Here is a 7,385-nt window from a genome sequence, read left to right on the forward strand (position 1 = left end):
TCACCACAAAATTTCTGAAAAGAAACCGAAATTCTCTCTCTTCCTCTTGGCCAGCCATCACAGAAGTTTTCCAACAAAATCTCTATCAAACATTCCAACTTTCTTACTTAATTCCATGGCAAATACACTATATCTTATAACTAATATGTCATGAGGTTTATGATATATGTTCTTGGCAAGAAAATGCATCACCACTTCACATATATATAAAGCTTCAAGTAACTACATCAAGACTGGAATTTTACCTCTCAAAACTGGAAATTTGTATACCAAGACTAAAATTTACATATCAAAATTTAAAATTTCATATCAAAGCTAGAACATCTCTTATGAAAGTTGAAAATTCATCTCAAAGCTAAAAATTGAACATTATAGCTGGAAATTGATCAAACCCTAACAACAACTTTACCAAACCCTAACAAAATCATGAAATTACCATAAACATGCTTCCTTTAACTTCAATCATAACATATTTTGCATAAATCTCAAGAAACAAGTAAAAAGAGATGCTATCTAGAAAATTTATCTCAAAACCCCAAGATAACAAGCAACTCAAGAGTTTTCTTCCTCAAATAACTCCACCAAAGGCTCCCTTCCAAGCTTAACTCAAGGTTTATCGGAGTGAATTAGGTTGATCTTTGGATTTTTTTTCACAAATCAAGATGGAAATATGGAAGTTTTCTTTCTTCTCTCCCACTCTTAGGTTCAGCCACAATGAAGAAGAAATGGAGGAAATTTTTGGTCAATTGTAAGATAAAGATGAAAGACAAGTCTTGGTCAAGACTTCTTGGATGTGCGACAATTGTCAAGACAAGGTTTCATATCTATCCCTTTGTCTCTCTTGTGTCTCTAATAACCAATCTATCTTATGTTTCTCAAATACACTCTTAACACTTCTAAGCATATAATTTCTCTAGCACCACACCCGTTCTCGTCCACCAAATATAATACGCATATCTCACTAGTCGATTAAACTACCATAATACTCTACAGAACTTAACATACATCAAAATTATAAAAAAGAAAAGAAAAAAATCTTGACTTAACCTTTAAAATCACCATAAAATTTAAGGCTAGTAAAATAAAATAAAAGAAAATATAAATTAATTTTTTCAAAAATAAGAGAAAATATAAAATAATTTTCGAATTTTCACAGTAAGACAATTTTATTTGGGTCGTCCGCAATGCTTTACTTGTATAGGATTTTGTATTTTAGACATGGAAGGCCTGCTTGATTGTTCAATCACTATATCTTTATCAACAGTTTCATCATTGACAAGACGAATTTTTTGCAATGCATTTTTTAGTACCTCCATAGCAACTCTAAAATGCTGCTTAGATATTACTTCTTTTTCAACAACCTGTATTGCACTTGTATATAACTGCTCATACCACTCATCAGGCTCATTTGAGTTAATATTACATGACACTTTACTTGAACCATATGCACGTTTAAAATCCTTTCTCCAACATGGCAAAATGTATTGGTTAGGAATCTCGACAAAATGTATGTCATATTTGACAACTACAAAAATGAAAGTATTGATGCTTTTTTTTGTAGGTATGTCATTTTTCTGTGTAGTTGACATACCTTCAAAAAAAGTACCTTTGAGGAATGCTGGAACCCATTTGCATCTGTGCTCATACAGTGTTTCTATCCAAGTATTCTAGCTAATCCATGAATTTTGACCATTTCTTTCCAAGCAATCTCAAATTCATCAGCCCTCAACAAATCATATATAGCTGCTTCCAGTGCATGCTTGATTACATGGTAATGATTATAACGTTTTAATTTTTGTGAAACCCTTTGCATTAGATGGCATAAACAAAGCTGATGACGAGTCTTGGGAAATACCTCAACTATGACATTTTTTTATTACTTTGCATTGATCGGTTATAATGGCAATTGGATGACAACCAAACATGCAAGTAAGCCAAGCATTAAATAGACAAACAAAAGATTCAGTGAACTCATCTGCAAGCAAACCACAACCTAATAAAACTGATTGACCATGATGATTAACCCTTACAAACAAATCAAATAGCATATTGTAGCGATTTGTCAAATATGTTGTATCAAAAGTAATTGCATCTCCAAAATACTCATATGCCACTTTAGACCTTGCATCTGCCTAGAAAATATTGTTCAAATGCAAGTCATCATGAAAGTCAAACAAATAAAAGAAATTAGGATTTTTCATTTGCATACTACAAAAATATTTGTGCAAAGTGTGTGTATCACCCTCTATTAGTTTCAATCTTTTGCACTTTGCAATATAATTTCTAACATCTTGTTCATCATATGTGAGATTTTCATGTCTTCCTACTTGTACTGCAAGCGATTGAAATGTCTTATTAACTTGAATCCCTGCATCACAATTAAGTTCAATCTTCCTTCTAGTTAATGTACTGATATTCTTGTGTGACTGGTAAAATCGTGCACTAGATGGAGTTGTCTCATGATTATGATCAAGCTTAACATCTATTACCTTCCACATTTTCCATTCATCTAAATTAAGTTTCAACATTGTTGGACAACCTATTCGCCTACTTGGCCTATTATGACTTGACTTTTTTTTTCTGGTTTAAACCCTTCATCTGTACAACAAAGTACATCACCGTGTTTCTTATCACTATTTCTTCCCTTGTATAAATTTTTAACTCTTATCCCAAAATCTAAATCCTGTGCATACATATTATAGAAGTCATAGGCATCATCATACGAAACAAATTCCATAACAGCTTGAGGTGGAATTGTAAGTGACTTTTCTGGCGTTTAGAAAGTATCAACACTATCATTTTCAAACTTCTTATCATGTTCCGGTTCCATCTGAAAGAAAAAAAAGTATCCAAAATATTGATTATTCAATTAACATATAAGACAACTAAACAAAAAAAATGCCAAAAAGAAATCGCTTTTGAATATATCTAGCCATGCCAATTTCCAAAAGCAATTAAACTCAAAGCATGCATACAGGAACTTCAAATAAATTAGAAACTATACTCTATTGTCTTCACCAATCATACAACACAAAAATCATTACATAAACTTATAAAAATATATATGTTTTTAAATACGAATTATTGATAATTAATTCCTTTATCCACCATTAGTATTTGAACTATATTGACACTATATTATAAGTTATCGACATAAATGGAAAGTATCAACACTATCATTTTCAAACTTCTTATCATGTTTCAGTTCCATCTGAAAGAAAAAACAAAGTATCCAAATTATTGATTATTCAATTAACATATAAGACAACTAGACAAAAAAAATGCCAAAAAGAAATCGCTTTTGAATATATCTAGCCATGCCAATTTCCAAAAGCAATTAAACTCAAAGCAAGCATACAGGAACTTCAAATAAATTAGAAACTATACTCTATTATCTTCACCAATCATACAACACAAAAATCATTACATAAACTTATAAAAATATATATGTTTTTAAATATGAATTATTGATAATTAATTCCTTTATCCACCATTAGTATTTGAACTATATTGATACTATATTATAAGTTATTGACATAAATAAAAAAATTAAGAAAAAACTTACAATAAGTTGTCTAAATTGCTTTGAACACAATCACAATCTTGACTTGCTTGTTGTACTTCTTGCACTGGGATCTTGTTTAAATTTCTTGAATGACAATCATGAGGTTTTCTGACCGAATGAATCACCAGGAAGTTTATATAAAAGGCTACCGCATTTTGTTATATATGTTGGAAGATGAATAGCCGTTAATAGTTAATTTTATGTTAAAACTAATAATGGACTCTTTTACGAATTATAATATTAGAAGGCTCTTATAGAAATATTAAAAAAGGAATAGTATTACATGTTATAATAGGTGTTTGTAACTCTAAATGTTACAAATGTGTGTGATGGTACTACTAGTCTTTACATAAAAAAGATATTTTGGATGGAAAAATCTTTTTAATCTGATAAACTAAGGAAAAATGGCCAATTTCATCCCTATACTTTTATACTTATGCCGATTGAGTCCCCATATTTTATTCTTGGCCAATTAGATGCTTTAACTTAAGATGCAAGTCCTTGAGGCCCTTCACGGCAGCGCCACTAGGAAATGTCAAGCAAGCATGAAATTGACCACATAGAGAAGACTACTTTCGGAACATCACATATAAGGCTCTCATAAAGCCAACTTAATTCACCTTTTACATGAGATTAAACTCTGAAAAATTACCAAACTAAAAGTAACTTATGTAGAAAATAATTAGGGTTTTAATCCGAGAGATATTTGGGCAAAATTTCAGCGATTGATGATGGACAAGGAAGAGGAAGGTAGATGGGACTACAACAATAGACAAAATAGGGTACAAATCAAGTGTCAAAGGCAATTTTGATGAAAGGCAATCGAGCAGAAGTAGTAAGTTCAAATCTTTACGAATTGATTTTGTTCATTTGTTAACTTGTTTAATGATATGTGGGGTTGGTTTGTTTGGCTTGCAATTGTGTTTATTAAACTACATTACTTGATGGGTCATCTGATGAGAAACCAACAAATCTTTAATTTTGTTCAATTTTTTTTGAAAAAAAAAGGATTCACGTGGTCCTTAAAGATCTATTAACTTGTTTAGTATGTGGGATTGGTTTATCTAGCTTCCAATTCTATTTATTATACTGCATTGCATTACTCAGATGGGGTCATATGCTAAGCAATCAGAAAAGTTTTAAGTTTAAATATTTTTTCTTGAAAAAAGATGATTCATGTGGTCCCCCTAAGGCTTTATTGAGTTAATTTGAGAAGCTGCTTTCATGTTCCTCAAAGGTAGACATGAGCATGTGTCAACAAAGGTTTAACAAATGTTTTTCTTTTGTCATTTTTGCAAAATACAATAGGTAAATAGTTGGATGTATTTGACTTGACCATTTACTATGGTGGGGCCATTTACTATGGTGGGGCTTATGTTGAAGAAACAGAATAAAAATATGTAAGGGGTAGCATGGAACTTTTTGAAGGGGTTATTGCCATAAGAATGAACTTGAAAATTATGAATACTTTTTATGTGTATTAGGACTGTCAATGGAGTTGGGCCAGCCCAAATTCGGCTCATTCGGCCCGACAAGAAGTCTAATGAGCCTGACCTTTTAGTGAGTCAGTCTGAGTTTGAACCTAAAATTTAGACCTGAATTAAATATGACCTGAGCTTGGGTTTCATTAGACTCAAACCCGATATAGGTCTGGCCTTTTAATTACCTATATATATAATATTTATATTTTGATATTATATATAATTATATATCCAAATATATTATTACTAAATACTAAATATATAAAAATTACAAAACACAAAAATACATCTGAAGACTCTTCTATGAGTTTTCTTGAGAGCCAATATTAGTAATGTCTAACTGAATCTCTAACTTTTCTTATTGGTTGAGTAAATTTTTGTGTTGGCATAATATTGGTTGATTTCTTTTTGGTCTAGAAACACAAATCATCAAGCATGTTTGGATTCAAATCATAAGGCTATAAAAAAGTTTCAACTTTTAAAGATGTATTGGTTTATGACGGCATATTTTATTACTATTTTTCATGTATTTTGAATGAATTAAATATAAATATTGCTGAAAATTTTTTGGTTTATATACTTTTTAAGTCGCAGACGTATTGGCTAATGTGGGGGTCACGCATATCCAGGATCCGCTTAGAATTTATGACACCCTACAGGCTGCTCCGGTGTTGGCTAGGGGGGGGGCAATTCGACTTGATCAATTGGGAGTACCAGCTATTAGGAGAGGGAAGAGGGCCGTCAGAGGAGATACTTTGCCATGACATGAGAAACTTTTCCTTGTGCCTCGAACTTTGTGCTCCTAACTCTTGTATTCAGTTTTTTTATGAATAAAATTTAATATTTGTTCATGTTTGGTTTTAATATTGTAGTCTTGTAAATATTAAAATAGTTTTACAATTTAATAGTTATACTAATTATATTAAGAAAATTAAAGAGTAATAAGTGAGTTTGAACTAAACTCGAATAAGGCTCACAACCCGAATATTATATAAGTTGAGTATGAGTTTAACATTTATTAACCTGAAACTCATAACCCAAAACCTAAAGATATTACAAATTAAATGAGTTGAACTCGAGTTTATGAAAGCAGGGCTCATTAGGCCCGATTGATAGGTTTAATGTGTATCTTGGGTGTCCTAAAGATTGTAGATACATGTATAGAATACCTTCAGTAGATGGCAAGTTAATACTTAGAGAAATACATGTTGAGGAGAATGTTTGGGAGATGGCATGTATAGGTAAATATAGGGGTAAAGCTGAACTTTATGCAGTCTGTGAGTTTCATATCAGATTTGTAAATGCTGGTAAGTGATGGTCAACTACTGAAAATAAAGACTTGTTGATGAAAGCATATGAAGATGATGCTAGTAAGGGCTGCTCAACTGATGAAAATGAAGACATTGTTAAGTTTTTAGATGAAGACTTGTTGCATGCAAATATAACGTCCATTTCATGTAACAGTTGAAGAAGTTGATGGGACTAAAGGGAAAAAGAGCAAAAGAAGAGTTAATCAAACTATAGAAAATGATGATGAGGCTGATGATAGTGATGATGGTTGCGATGATTTTCATGATAGTGATTATAATTTTAGCAAGGATGATGATGACATAATATACAAGAATTGTACATCAAATGTTGATAAGTCACATGAAAATCAGATTAACAATATAAAGGCTAGTATGTAGGGAAAATGTTCGAGGACAGCTGCTAAAGAGAATAGGAAAAAAGCACACATATCTAAGCAACAACATGCACAAGTTCATGACACTTATGCTGCTATTGATTTCAATATTTATGATGGAGAGCATATTCCTGTCCAAGAAGAATTAGACTCAATGAACACAGAAGAGTAACTCACGCAACCAATAACCAAAGAAAAACAAGGACTAAAAATTTTCTAAAATACCTTGTATTTGGACTCTCTTCATTAGTACGAGAATGACCCGTCTCATCCTAACGGATCAGACTCGCTCCACGAGAAGAACTCGTCACATCCCTATGCGATGGATCCGACCACTTGTAGGAATATTGCTTCTCTCTATGTGTTTAGTCGCCCCATCCCTGTAGGAGGGGGAGGGACTCGCCATATGACCACTTGTAGGAATACTGCTACCCTCTCCATGTCTTCTAGCTCCAAAGGGAGAACCTGCCACATCCTTATGAGTGGGGAGGGACTCGCCATTTGACTTCTTATAGGACTTGTAGGAATATCACAGCTACATGTCTAATTTTTTTCTTCGATTTTTGGTTGCTGAATGAACTAGATAACTTCATGAATAGTAAATTGAGAAAGTTGAAGATAGTCATATTTTCTAAAAAAGTTATAATGGCAATCA

Source organism: Coffea arabica, chromosome 4e (assembly GCF_036785885.1).
Source record: "Coffea arabica cultivar ET-39 chromosome 4e, Coffea Arabica ET-39 HiFi, whole genome shotgun sequence".
Classification (NCBI taxonomy): domain Eukaryota; kingdom Viridiplantae; phylum Streptophyta; class Magnoliopsida; order Gentianales; family Rubiaceae; genus Coffea; species Coffea arabica.